This window comes from Mustela nigripes, chromosome 6 (genome assembly GCF_022355385.1).
Source record: "Mustela nigripes isolate SB6536 chromosome 6, MUSNIG.SB6536, whole genome shotgun sequence".
NCBI lineage: Eukaryota > Metazoa > Chordata > Mammalia > Carnivora > Mustelidae > Mustela > Mustela nigripes.
Genome location: NC_081562.1, coordinates 57,304,416 through 57,320,400, shown reverse-complemented (window position 1 = coordinate 57,320,400; position 15,985 = coordinate 57,304,416). Strand labels below are relative to the sequence as shown.

Sequence of the window (15,985 nt, the reverse complement as noted above, 5' to 3'; positions counted from 1 at the left end):
GAGCAGCAAGAGTAGGTCTTTAGAGCCACCCTTGGTGCAGGAACTGTGATGTCCCCTCTTCTTCCACTTCTCATTGCAAATAATTAAGGCCATTTATACCATTAAAGAAAGAAAGAGAAAAGAAAGGAACAGGTGAGTAGTTTTAATTCTCAGTATGCTAATCAACTCAGAATCTGGAGGAGACACATAAGCATATGCAGCAAAATAGCTGATGGATCAAGAAAAATAAAAGTATGAGAGATCAAAAGCAGTAAAGGAATGGAAAAAAGATATACAGATAAAAAAAAAGAAAGGAAAATTAAAAAACACAGAAGGAAAGATTACAATTGCAATCAGGTATATCTAGATTAACAGTACTGCAAACATTTACAAAAGATTACCATCAAAAAATTGCTAAGACAATTCACATAACAAGAAATAGTTACAAACCATACATTTGCAAATAATTTATCTAAGAGACTTGCATCTAAAAAGTATAAAATACTATTATGACTGAATAATAATAACCCTATTTATAAATGGACAAAGTAACGGGGGTGCGTGGGTGGCTCAGTCGGTTAAGCATTTGACCCTTGATTTCAGCTCAGGTCATGATCTCAGGGTTGTGAGATCAAGACCGATGGCGGGCTCCACACTCAGCAATCTGTGCTCAGCAGAGAGTCTACCTGGGATTCTCTCCCTTTCCCCTTCCTTCTGCTTCTCCCCACCTACCCCAGCTCAAAGGAGAACAGACTTGCTCTCCCCGTAAAATAAATAAATCTTTTTTTAAAAAATGGACAAAGTAACTGAATAGACCTTTCTCCAGAAGATATACAAACTGCCAATAAACTAATGCCAATAAGCACTAAAAATGAAAAGATGTTCAACATTACTAGTCATCAGAGAGATGTAAATCAAACTGCAATGAGTTAACACTTCATATATACCAGGATGGCTTTAATCAAAGAAAATAATGAGTATTGGTAAAGTGACAGACAAATTAGAATCCTCACACAATCAATGCAGGTGGGATTATAAAATGGTGCAGCTGCTCTGGCAATCTGGCAGTTCTGCATCACACTAAACATTAATCATTAATTTTCTATCTTTCCTCTTTTGCAATAAACATAAAGCTATAAATTTCCCTTTGAAGGTGGCTTTGGCTGAATCTCATATTTTAATGTTATATCTTCACTGTTGCTCTTAAAATATTTTCTAATTTCCATTGTGATTTATTCTTTCATGTGTCAATTATTTTAAAATTCCTTAAAAGGTGTATGTTATGACTATGTGAAGCTCATTAAAAAATACAAGGTAGATTCTACACTAAAAAAATAATAATAATAAAAGAAAAAAATCAAGCAAAGTAGATTATAAGTGAGTCATGAAGCATTATGACTTTATTTCAGGCCAAAACAAGGTATCCATCTGATAAAAGTTTATTAGAACCTTAAGCCCCAACACCTCAGAATGTGACCTTATTAGAGCCTTTGCAGAGGTAAACAAGATAAAATAATGTCATTAGGGTGGGCCCTAACCCACTATGATTGGTATCTTTATAAAAAGGGGATATTTGGGGTTTTCTTTTGCTTTGTTTTGTTTGAGTAAAGCAATAGACATTTATTAAGTGAAGATACAGAAAAAACCTCTCAAGAGTGAGAGGAACCCCGACAAGGTTGCCCCAAAAGTGGAAAATTTGGATACAGATATGTGCACAGAGAGCCATGAAAGAACTGGAGTTTGCTGTCACAAGTCATGCCTAGGAGACAGGACTAGAACAGGCCCTAGTTCCTGCATGGCCCTGGATCACCTTGATTTCAGACTTCTAGCATCTGGAACTACAAAACAGTAAATTCCCAATTTAAATACATACATACAAAAAAATTCAAGCAATGAATTCAATATTCACTACATAAACAGAATAGAAGGTCAAAATAAATGAGATTATCAACAGATACTGAACATTCATGTAACAGAATTTAACACTGGCTCATAATTAAAACTCTCTGAAAACTAAGAAGAAAACAAACGTAATAAAAGTTAGTTACAAAGAAAACTATAGATATCATACTTAATGGTGAAATAAGAACAGAACCAAGAAAAGGACGTTCCCTAATACCATTTCTATGTTATCATCTAGCCAGTGCAGTAGGCAAGCAAAAGATGCAAGGACTTCGTTCTGGAGAAAACTGTATCACAACAGTCTATAATGGGGAAAAAAAAAAAAAAAACAGAAGTCTTTTATGCACTAAGATATACAGGAAGAAGAATATTGCTTTCACACTGGATATTCGCTCATTATCACCATTACCTGTAGGAATGATGGTTGTATACACTTACTTTGGCTGGAGAGGGGAGCCAGGAAGCAGGCTCTGAAATCTGGAAACTTAATCTGAGGCTCATAGTTAGACCTCATTGTTCTAAGTTGACTTGATGCTTACAACTAAGCCATGTTGTTTTCCTGAACACAGAATCACCTCAACGTTCAAATAAAACAAGGTTACTGTGCAACCCATGAAATATCATACCTTTCTGTCTTTAAGCAAGTGATGGCTGCTTTTTTTTTTTTTTTTTTTAATAAATCTCAGCTTTATCCTCAATGTAGTCTGTCTTCCCAACAGGTAAGATTTATTAAGATAACCAAGCATAGAATTGCCCCCACTTTCTGACAGCACCCAATCCAGAGTAAGGTTCTATTTCCTCAAACCCTCCCCTTACAAATAACCCAATCTCTACTATACTAAACCCAAATCCTATGTTATGATCTTTTCTAATATCCTCTTACTGACATACTGACTGATGTGCCTCAGTTTCCCCATGGTGAGCATTCTCCCTTGCTGCAAATATAATAAACCCAACGTGTTGAATTACAGGTCTGATTCTGGTGTTCCATTGTTCTTTTTGGCTGAAAGGCATAAAACAATGCCTCGTCTATTTGCTAGAGGCCAATAAAGCTTAGAACCTAGCACTTTGTTATAGCACTTCTAGACTGTGGTACATTCTACATTCATTTGCTCACTTTAAACCAATTACTTACAATATATTTCTTAGTCTTCCTAGCCTTTTAATTATAGAACTCAGAAAAACTATTCATAAAAACTATCTTTCAATTGAACAGAAACTTCAACGCAGAATTACCATAGGCACTATTTTAACAGTTATTCATTACAGTCTACCATTTAACCTTCAAGTTTTTTTCCAACCATATCCATTTCAAACTCATAGTAACTGAAAATTTTTCTGCAAATAAGATGCAATGCAAATTTTATAATCACACTTTCTTGCTGACTACAAAGACAGAAAATAATTAAATTTATAACATAAGGAGTATGATTACCTTTTAAATATTTTTAAATACTGAACTGCAATTCCTTTGGACCCTGACCTCATGATATCCCCATTTCTCAGATGCTATATGGGAGATGTCAGTTATTGAGGACTGCATTAAAATGAAGCATTCCTCTAAAAAAAAGTAAATTTTCATAATTTTCAGTAACCCCTTTAAGAACATATATCCTGCTGGGATACCTGGGTAGCTCAGTCATTAAGATTCTGCCTTTGCCTCAGGTCATGATTCCAGGGTTCTGGGATCAAGTCCAGCATCAAGCTCCTTGCCGAGCAAGAAGCCTGCTTCTCCCTCTGCCTCCTTCTCCCTGTTTGTACACACACTCTATCTCTGACAAATACATAAACAAAATCTTAAAAAAAAAAAAAAAAGAACATAATTCTGCAGACAGAAACATGGATTCGAATTCCAGCTCTCCCGTGTATTTTACCATGTAACATGGCAAGTTTCCTAACATTAGTTTCAGCTATCTTAAAAAGGGAGTATCATGGTCAGTATCTGCCACAGAAGCTGTAGTCATGACTAAATGAGATTCTACACATTAAGGACTCAGAACCTAGTAAACACTCAATAACGTTATTGTAATTGCCTATGTATATTAAAATGTTTTTAGAAACAAATTAGAGAATCTGAGATAAACTCTTTACTTCTGGCATTTTGTAAATAAGTTAGAAAATCCAACATGCAAACATCACAGTTAAAGTTAAATAGCCACCACCAAATAACATTTAAGAAAAAGAAATATTATCTACGCAAGCTGGTTTTACCCATTAAACTGCCATTCAACTCAGTAATAATAAAGTAGTGTACAAAGAATTACAAAATAACTACCATCTATACCCACAAGGGAGCACACTACAGCCATTTACCACATTTTTAATGGGTTCTAAGTATAATGAAAAACAGACAAAGCCTAAGGAAGTAACATGAACAACCAGTTCAAGCTAGTTCAGCCATATCTGTGCAAACCAATCAGCAGTAACTTTTTAAAAATCTGTTTTGCATAAGGAAAGTATATTTAAGAAAGATACACATTAGAAAAGGGTGTGTTACCTGCAAACAAGTCTCCATGGCTGTACTACCGGAACAATACATTTCTAAGATTCATTTTAAATACGTCATCTGGAACTGAGATGCCATTCACAAAACTAGTCTACAAAAGAAAAACTACTTTTTTAGGTTGCAACACTAGAATCATGAAGCTTTCGTATGACTGTAATTCATTTTCACAGGAAGAAGTATTTATATTTTACAGTAGAAAATGTCTGCCATATCTAGAAGTAAATGTATAAAACGTGATGAACTTTCTCTAGAAAATATTTTTCCATGAAGAAGATAGTCAAAAAACTGTTTTTAGGTCCCTATTTTATATATTCAGATTCAAGAACTCTGAGACAATGCCTTCACTAATAAAATCTTTTTTTACAGTATTAAAAAGGGTTTTTCACCTTTACCATAGGAATTTACATTTAAATAACCAAAAAGGTTATGTTACCTGCAAATAAGAATCTATAGGTTGGAATTTTTTTTCAAATTTTAGGTAAATTATTTTTAAGGAAAGCCCAATGAACATCTTCTTTTTTTAAGTGAAAACATTATTTGCTTCTCTGCTTCATCCTCCCCGCTCCACCTACAATTTTTATTCTTTTTTTCTAGCAAAGAGATGATAGCTATGAAACAACAAAGGGAAGTATTACCAAAGCTGTAATGTCTTAGCCTACAATCTGCCTGCTCAAAAAGCTCAAGAATTTAAGTGGCTGTTCAAGAGCTGCTCACAAACTCAGCCAATCAGTAGCCAGCATTCTGATTCCTGCCCAGCAACAGGAGACAGACAATAAGGTCAGAGAAACATAGTTAAAACCTGGATCCGCAATACATTAGTGAGGTTCTTTGTCTAATATAAGTAATCTAGAACATAAATGCATAAAAGCTAAATCCATATGATACACATTTACCATATCACATAAATAAATAAATAAATAAAATGTACATCTTTTATGCAATTTCAATTTATCTTCTTTTAAATATCCATGAATGTTTCCAGAAATATAAATCAATTCCCTAACTGGAGAATGAGTCAAACATGGACAATACATAGTAAGAATACACTTCTCTCCCCATGGGTAAGAATCTGCAAAAGTCAAATGTAAATTTCTTTTTTAAAAAATCCACAATGCTTAATATTTATAAAACATGTATAACTAAAAATTGAGCAATACCTTAAACCCAAATAATAAGATTATTTTCATACCACCTATCACTATTGTTATAGATTTCTGATTCTAAAAATTAATAGTATTCTGGACCCAACGGTTTACTACAGATGGTATCATGAAGTGTTTTGTTTATCTACTGCACCATACTTAGATTCATCTAATGAAATTAAAATGCTTGACTCTTGACAATCGATATTAGTGTTATAAGTACAATTATTATATCTTTTTTTCCCTAACTGCCTTTCACAGCAGGGTTATGAGCTCTCCCCTTTTGAAGCAGTAAAGCAAATGTGTGGATTAAAACAGTAAATATTCCTGTAAATTGAAGGGAAATTTTTCCTATACTACATCATTTTACAGTCCTTTAAACATAAAATTATTTTTTAAAAAGTAGGAAATCTGTCACCTTAGTATGTTTTTCTCAAATTCACTACTTATCAGATTTTCTTAGTAAATAAGTTTTAAAAATAAACCTCATTTTCTTCTCCTTTAGTTACAGATGAACCTTGTAATTTTTCAAACATACCCAAGAGGGAGCTTGCTGCAGACATACTCTTAGTTTATATAATCTCCCCATAGGAAAAATAAATCAGCAGCTGCTTCAGTGCTCCGTCCTGTGAGAGAACTGAAATTCACTGTCTGATTGGCTCAAAGCTGTAGTCGTCTAAAACCAATCAGACCTCAGCATCACAAACCTTGCCCAGCAACAAGGGAAGCAGATGAGGGCAAGTACTCTACCAAGAATCCAAACAGTATTAAAATAAAGGTGAAGGATTATACTGAAATATATTTGATGAAACTGAAACATACTCACAATGTCCTCCCAGATTTACAGTTTGAGTAAGTCGACTGCAGGGTTTCTCTGATTAAACAAGGGTCTGTACTACTGCTTTCCAAAAACAGTGAACAAAACAGAAAGTACCTGGATGGTTAAATCAAAACACGCAGACACACACAAACACTATCCTAATTCAAAGCTGTGGACTTAAAAATGAAACTTAGCACAAACTTGCAAAATATGAAGCAAAGCCCTTTCAGTGGACTTGACATTTCTATCTTTGACACAACCACTCCAAATACATTCATACTGTTAACTGGCATTAGTATAACATTATTCTGAATAATGGGATGCTGGAAATAATTTTTATTCAAATTTGAATTTTCATTAAATGGCTTAAATATTGTCCAATAGGACTGACTAATAATAGCTTACTCTAAGTAATCACTTTATGCTCACAATTCCTAGCCTCTTTAGAAACACAACTCTGCTACTTGATTCTTTAAGAACCCATTCTCCATTGAGAAGTGTGATTTTATTTCACACACCCAAATTTTACTGGAGAATTCTGTAACAGCCCTGAAAAGAAAATCATGATGAATACGCACAATAAATATTTAAATCTGCTTTACTGTTCACTACCCATTAACGACACTGGTAAACCTGATAATGCAATGGTCCAGTCACTTTGATACTTATCTGCACAAATTTAGTATAAAGACTTCCTAAATTTTTATCTTAAATACTGGATACATCTCTGTTAATAACTGTTTTTCTAAAACTTCAGTAAAACATAATCACTACTCTGACTACTTGTTTAAAATCCCACAAAGATTTTCATCATGTTTATAATTTTTATTCAAATTTATTTTCTTGCTTTCTATAGGTTTTCTCTCCTAAGCACCCAACAATATTCACTTTAGGATCCAGAATCCCCTGTAGTATAATTCTTCAGTTCTACTAATCTTATCATTCTTCTCCCAATTGCATAAATACACCCTCAAGAGCTATCCCATCATCTTTAAAAAAATGTCAATGGTGAGATCTGTTATCTGACACTCATTCAGTAAAGTATTAAGTGATCATAATATTTAACACCTCAATAAAGAATTCCTTCTACCTGTCATCAACCTACAGATACCAGCTGCAGTATCAAAATGAAATAATTTCCAAACTAAATTTTAAAAAAATAATAAACAAAGGAAACAGGGAGTTTTGCTTTACCAACAATTCCTTGGACAAAGTAGGATCAAATCATGCTCTTGCAATTTTGGTTACATCAAAACCAGAATGGTCACTACAGTTTAACTTATTACATTCACTGCTAAGTTTTGATAAATTCTAGGGTAGTCTACATGAAAAATATGCAAGATGCCCAAAAAATCACTTTTCCAACTGAATTTTTGGGATCATTCTGTTATATAGGAAAATTAAAACTATTTAACATGATCCAACAAATGCAATTTTAGATATATTTATCAAATTACACCCCCTTAGAAAATTAGCCCATTATCTTATTCATCAGGGCCCTAACCACTAGCTTGGCCCCCTCACCAAACTCTACCACCTATGCAGGTAATAGTGAAGTTACAGAAGCCCATGTCTTAATTTTTTTGGGAATTTAAACCAGTAGTAAAAAAGTATTTTTCACAGTTTGCCTGGGTGAATCAAAACACCCAGAATGATTTATAGGATGTTGAAAGATGTAAATCCTTCAAATGCCAGGAAACAGCTCTAACTTTTCTTAGTGACCCAACGTAACAAGAAAGAGTGAAAGTTTACTTTCTGTTTATTAGCTAGCTTTCACTAAATAATACTGGGGCAGCAACTCTCATCCTCAAAATCTTACTGGCTAGTAACATTCTTCTTTCTAGGTCATAGGCTAAAGGAGCAGCACCCTCACTGCAAATCTAGGTCTTATGGCAAAGGGAAAAGACCGCCATGACAGAACCATGTAATACACCAGGACTTTAAAGTTATCTCTTACACACAGTATACACCAGTTTCACTCACAGTCTACTGGTTAAAGCCACATTAGACATTAAGGGGGTGGAGAAGTAAAAAGCAGTTATTGGAAAACACTTCATGTCACATGGCAAAAGGCATAAATAGGTAGTCTTCTTGCAAGAAAAAATAATAATGGTGAAATCTACCACACTTTAAAAATACATAATTATAAAAAGTTTGACCTACCAAGGATTTCTAAACTAACAAAACTAGGTCTATTCAATGTCTGTTCCAACATTAGCATAAGTCAACATGCGATAAAATCACCCTAACTATCTAGATTTCATCTCAAGTGTAAAACTGAGGAGATCAGACCAGATGCTTGCTAAATTCCATTCTAGCCCAAAGTTTATATTATTTTGCAAATGTCTAGCCATACTAATTTTCTTTTATAAACCAATTTTCATTACAAAATACTGTTAACATGCAAAATATAACAACCAAAACAATTAGAAATAAAAAACAAAGCCTCCTGTATAGCACTACCAGACAGCACACTCCTCCTTCTCCATCCCCAACTCCTTAACACAAAATTAAGCATAATCTGCATTTGATGTTTATTATTTTTAGGCATGCCTTGTATTTTTTCTTTATTATAAATTCCCCTTTTCACTAACTGAACAACATACTTGAAAGGGAGAAAAAGACACTGACACTTACCAAGGGGCACTTATATGTCAGACACTATACCAAGTCATATTCTTTTCTCATTTATTTGACAACTTACATCAATTCATGTTTACATATGATCTGAATGAAAACATCAATGACCATGCTGCTATCACGCATTTCTTTACACAGTAATTTTATCTTGGTAAGGTCAACCAGACACCCAATTCAGTAAAAAGTTGTTTTCATTAGCATTGATTGCCCTTCTTATACACTTCATCCTTTAAATTTCACTACCACGGGAGTTCTGTTTTCTCAGAATGTTAAGCAATAAGTAACCAACAGATGATCTCTGAATAACACAGGTGTGAACTGCATGGGTCCACTTATATGCAAATACTTTAGAGTACAGTACTGTAAATTTATTTTCTTTTCCTTATGATTTTCTTAATAATATTTCCTTTTCCCTGGATATACTGTAAGAATCTAGTATATGATAAACATAACATATAAAATATATGTGCTAACTTATGTTATCAGAAACTGTTTATGTTATCAGAAAAGCTTCCAGTCAACAGCAGACTATTAGTAGTTAAGTTTTGGGGAAGTCAAAAGTGATATGCAAATTTTTTACTGCATTAGGGATCGGTGCCCTATCAACCACATTGTTCAAAAGTAAAGTATATATGGTATTTGCCCCAATTTTCTTCTGTTTGAAAATGGAGAAATCATTCAATATAATCCTAAATTACATTGTAATTGCACAGAGTAAATGCAGTCTGATCATAGACACTTAATTTTACCCAACCTGCAGACTAGTTCATACATTAGCCACAACAATACTACCAGCAGGATCCTAAATATTCAATTATCTTCTAAAAGTAACTTACCCATAAGTCATCCTAGCAAATTCACTCAACAAACTCTAAGAGAATTTCCTCAACCTTATAAAAGAAATTTAGAAAAAGCCCAAAACTAACATCATACTTAACAGTGAAAGGCAGAAAGCTTTTGCCCAAAGATCAGAACAAGACAAAAATCCCTGCTCTTACCACTCCTACTCAGCATTGACCAGAGGCAATTAGGCAGGAAAATGAAATAAAGGCATCTAACTTGAAAAGAACAAAGTAAAGCTATCTCCATTTTGAATGACAAAATATTCTATAAGGAAAACTGAAAGTACACAGTAAATGAGTTTAGGAGGTTGCAATATACAAGACCAATATATAAAATCTACTGAATTTCTATACAGATGCAATCAATAATTCAAAAGTGAAATTTAAAGAACAATTCTTTTTATAATAGCATCAAAAAGTAACAAACTTAACAAAAAAAGTGCAAAACTTCATTCTCTGAAAAACTATAAAACACTGTTGAGGAAATTAAAGAAGACCTAAATAAACACAAAGACAATGCATACTCCTGAATCAAAAGGCTTGATATTAAGATGCCAAAACTCAAAATTGATCTATTGATTCAAGATAATCCCTATTAAAATTCCAGCTTTCTTCTTTGCAGAAACTGACAAACTGATCCTAAAATTCATATGGAAATGCAACTCAAAATAGCCAAAACGGATCTTGAAAAACAACACTGAAAAACTCATTCTTTGTATTTTCGAATACTACTACAAAGCTATAGTAATCCTGTCAATGAGACACTGCTTGCAAAAAGGACAGACATATAAATCAACAGAACAGATCCCTCAGTCAAGAAATAAATCCTCATATTTATTTGTAGTCAACTAATATTTGACAAGGGTGCCAAGAGCATTCAATGAAGAAAGAATAGGATTTTCAGCAACTACTACTGGGGACTACTAGGTAGCCACAGGCAAAAGAATGAATTCAGACCCGTCTTCTCATACCATATATAAAAATTAACCTCGAATGGCTCAAAGACCTGAATTTGAGAGCTGAAAGTTTTAAATCTTAAAAGAAAACATACGTATAAATCTTAGCATAGGCAATAGTTTCTTATATATGACCCAAAGAAAACAAGCAATGAAAGAAAAACAAAAAGATTAACTGGACTTCCATCAAAACTTAAAAACTTTTATGTTGCAAATGACACATCAAGAAAGTGAAACAACTCACGCAATGGGAGGAAATACCTGCAAATAATGTACCTTATAAGAGACTTGTACCTACTAAAACATACAAAAACTGTTACAACTCACTAATAAAAATATAAATAACCCAATTTAACAATAAGCAAAGTACTTGATATTTCCCCAAGATATACCAATAAAAAATAAACATGAAAAGATGCTTATCATTAGTCCTCAAAGTAAGGCAAATCAAAACCACAATGAAATAACACCAACATCAAGAGAATATAACAAGTGTTAGCAATGATGTAGAGAAATTAGAAACTTCATACAATGCCGGTGGAACTCTAAAACGAAGCAGCTGCTTTGAAAAAGTCTGGCAGTTCCTCAACATGTTAAACATGGAGTTGGCATAAGATCCAGCAATTCCACTCCTAGCTATATACCCAGAAGAAATAAAAACAAATATCCACAAAAAAACCTGTAAACTAATGTTCACAGAAACACTATTCATAATACCTGAAAAGTGACCATTCATAATAGCCAAAATAACCCAAATGTTCAATGATAGATGTGGTCTATCCATACAATGGAATATTATTTGGCTATAAAACAAATGAAGTACTGATTAATGTTACAATATGAATGAACCTTGAAAATATGCTGAGTAAAAGAAGCCTGTCACAAAAGGCTACATATTCAATGTTTCCATTTATATGAAATGTCCAGAATAGGCAAACCTGTAAAGACAGAAAGCACATTAGTAGTTGTCGAGGGTTGCGGAATTGGGGAGGAAATGAAAACTGTCTGCTAAAGGCTAACTGTCTTTATAGGACAATAAAATTTTTCTAAAATTAATTGTGGTAATAGATGCAAATTCTGAAAGTAACTTTTTTTTTTTAAAGATTTTATTTATTTACTTGACAGAGACAGAGAGATCACAAGTAGTCAGAGAGGCAGGCAGAGAGAGAGGAGGAAGCGGGCTCCCTGTTGAGCAGAGAGCCCAATGTGGGGCTCGATCCCAGGACCCTGAGATCATGACCTGAGCCAAAGGCAGAGGCTTAACCCACTGAGCAACCCAGGTGCCCCTGAAAGTAATTTTTTAAGAATTTATTTATTTAGGGGCTCCTGGGTAGCCATTAGGTCATTAAGGCAGTTGTTAAGCCTCTGCCTTTGGCTCAGGTCATGGTCCTGGGATGGAGCCCCACATCAGGCTCCCTGCTCAGTGGGAGGCCTACTTCCCCCTCCCCTCTCTACTCATGTTGTCTCCCACTGTCTCTGTGTGTCTCTCAAATAAGTAATAAAATGTTTTTTAAAAAAGATTTATTAAAAAGAGAAGATTTGGGGGGTTGCCTGGGTGGCTCAGTTGGTTGGGCAACTGCCTTCAGTTCAAGTCATGATCTTGGAGTCTTGGGATTGAGTCCCACATCAGGTTCCCTGCTCGGCAGGAAGTCTGCTTCTCCACTCTCCTGCTCGCTCGCTCTTTCTCTCTTCTTCTCTCTCTCTCTCAAATAAATACATAAAATCTTTTTAAAAATTTATTTGAAAAAAAAAATTTATTTGAAAGAAAGAAAAAAAGAGCACATGCACAAGTGGGGAAAGGGGCAATGGAAGAGGGAGAGCATCTCAAGCAAACTGTTATGATGTGTGGAGCGCTCCAACCCATGAGGCTGACATCATGATGTAAGCCAAAATCAAGAATCCAACACCCAACCAACTGAGCCACACAGGCACCCCAACTATGTAAACCACTGGGTTGTATACTTTAAACAGGTGAATTGTATGATATATGGATTATATCTCAAACCTGTTGTTTAAAAAAAGAAACAGCAGAACTACAGTTAATTTTTTGTCATTGTTTGTTTTTTAGGATTTTTTTTTTATTTTTATTACATCACCCTCCTCTACTAGGTCATGCTTTCAACACAGACAAAACAACAATACCAAGAGAACTCACTGTTGGGTTATACTTTAGGGAGTTTACACTTCTGGGCCAAGAAGTATACCTACAATCATACCAGTGATGAAAGGCAATATACATAAAATAATGGCAGCCTTATTCTCCTGTGCTAAGCTTAAATAAATCAGTTATTCTTTCTCTGTCCTAAATGGAACAACTCTGTAGTATGCTTATCTCACAGGATGATAATAATGCACATGAGATACTCATATATCGTAATAAGTAAATAAATAAATAAATAAATAAAGATTTATCAACCAAAAATAAATCAAACAGTATCAAGTATGATGCAAATAAACACTCCATGTATATATATTAATAAAATCTTCTCCACATGGAAAGTTAACAGAAGAATTAGAAAGTCTTTAAGTAAAACAGAAGCATTTGCTTCTACTACAAACTGGCACTATAACCAAAGAACCTTATATGTAATAAGTGTTGATAGATTTGTTTTAAAATGAGGTATACTTAGTGAACTTCAGTGAACTTTCTAGAATTACATAGTTTTGTCACTTTTCATCACCACTGTCTTTATTCAAAATGATGGTCTTGCATTACTGCGTTTTCCAATACTTTAATGCACCTTTTTAGAATTAACTATTAAAATGGACTATAATATCTGTATTAATATACTGTTTAACAAAACACTTTGGCACATCTCATGTGTTCAGTATAAGATTAAAATATTTTGGGGCACCTGGGTGGCTCAGTGGGTTAAGCCGCTGCCTTCGGCTCGGGTCATGATCTCAGGGTCCTGGGATCGAGTCCCGCATCGGGCTCTCTGCTGAGCAGGGAGCCTGCTTCCCTCTCTCTCTCTCTACCTGCCTCTCCATCTACTTGTGATCTCTCTCTGTGAAATAAATAAATAAAATCTTTAAAAAAAAAAATATTTTAAGTGTCCACAACTCTGTTGTCAGAAAACATTTTTAAAAATACTGGCATCATTATGATGTGCATCAGAGGTAATTTAACAAAAGAATGAAAAATAAAGTAAGTATTCTGATACAGTATTAATAAGTATATAGTGTCTGGAGGATAGTATACACTTAGTAAGTACTGGCTAAAAGAATGAACTATATACATATAAGTAATACCTAAAATAATTCTAAAAACTAAATTACAGGGCATCTGGTGGCTCAGTCCATTAAGCGTCTGCCTTTGGCTCAGGTCATGATCCCAGTGTACTGGAATCAAGCCCCCTATCAGGCTCCCTGCTCAGCGGGAGTCTGCTTCTCCCTCTTCCTCTCCCTGCTTGTTGTTCTTCTCTCAAGTTTGCTATCTAAAATAAATAAATAAAACTATGGGGGAAAAAATTAATTATCCTTTTAGGAAGCAAAGATAGCAACCTACAATATTTTTGACAGAACTGTAAACTAACGTGCCAGCAAGTTCACAGACAGCAGGTGTACATACAGAGGACAACCTTTCTTTGGGGACTCAGGATGCTTATTTACTAATATTACCCACTTACACAATGCTACCTCAGAAAAAGTGCAATACATAGCATTATTAAAATTAATCAAATCTGACATGAGGGTTTTTTGAAGCCTTATAAAATTTGTTTAGTTTGATTACATATTTCAAAAAATATCATTTTGAAAGAAATTTATTTTTGCTTATTACCATACAATGACAACCTTCTCTAAAATAATGCACATACCCAAAGGGAGCCCACTGCAGCCATCTTATCAGTTCTCTCATAGCAACAGAAACGGAAATACAGTTTGCATAGTCACTGTGGTTGGCTAGAGAAAGCAGGTTCACGTAACCACTCAGAAAGCCAGAAATTGGACAACCATAAAAGGAGAAATTTGAAATCTGCCTGGCAACAGCCTAAAAATAGAATACACTAGTATAAATCCCAAAATAGATGTGACTGTAGAGCAAAACTACCAGCATAAACTTTATTTTCTTGGGGGAAAAGATGTGTCTTGCATTTCATCATCTAAAATATTAACTTGGCATCTTTTTTTACTAGATGGCAGTTAAAGAAAAAATAAGCACTCAATTATGGGCCACTTCAAATTACATGTCACTGTTCATATTATTTTATTTACATACATGTATTTGTGTGTGTGTATATGTACATACATGTTTAAGTACTTTCCTTCTTTAGGAGAATGATGAGGCATTTTAATCACAGCTTTAAAACATTCAAAGGTCTATAAAGTCTATCTAAGTCTGAACAGCACTGCATTTTTTTTCCTATCCCTTATGACTACATTAATTTGGGAATCCGAGTTAAAGGTAAAAGGCCATTTACTCTGTATTAAAAATACAAAGATTAAATAATTTATCAAAGCAGACCCTTTTTTTTTTTTTTAAGATTTTTATTTATTTATTTATTTGACAGACAGATCACAAGTAGGCAGAGAGCCAGGCAGAGAGCCAGGCAGAGAGAGAGGAGGAAGCAGGCTCCCTGCTGAGCAGAGAGCCCTATGCAGGACTCAATCCCAGGACCCTCAGATCATGACCTGAGCCGAAGGCAGAGGCTTTAATCCACTGAGCCACCCAGGTGCCCTCAAAGCAGACCTCTAAATAGAGTGGGGATTATGCCTTTTTCTTTTTTAAAACAAATTTGTTCAAACATATAGTAGTACCTTTCATACAGTAGGAATTCAATGTTTTTCTTAAATTAATAAAAACCAATTATCTTATTGTTCCTATCAAGTAAACATTAAATGAACATGTGTTATTTTTGATTTTTCAATTTTGCCTAAATGGGATAATGCTAAAGTTGACAATGTCTTAACATTTCTTACTGTTATTCCAGATAACAAAACCTATTTCATCATTCTAAACCTTCTAACCTAATAGTACTTAATATACATGTTTCTTTGTACAATACAAATTTACTCTGTAGTACATTTTAATTTCTTTTTTTTTTTTTAAGATTTTATTTATTTATTTGTAAGAGAGAGAGAGTGAGAGCGAGCACAGGCAGACAGAGTGGAAGGCAGAGTCAGAGGGAGAAGCAGGCTCCCTGCGGAGCAAGGAGCCTGATGTGGGACTCAATCCCAGCGTCCTGGGATTGAGTCCC

At 34.3% G+C, this 15,985-nt stretch overlaps 1 protein-coding gene across 1 annotated transcript in view; it reads right to left on the bottom strand.

Annotated features, from left to right (window-relative positions):
* The window catches only part of LOC132020288 (activating transcription factor 7-interacting protein 1-like), a 39,632-nt gene that overhangs the window by 2,383 nt on the left and 21,264 nt on the right, over window positions 1-15,985 (bottom strand). The gene's annotated exons all lie outside the window — the stretch shown is intronic.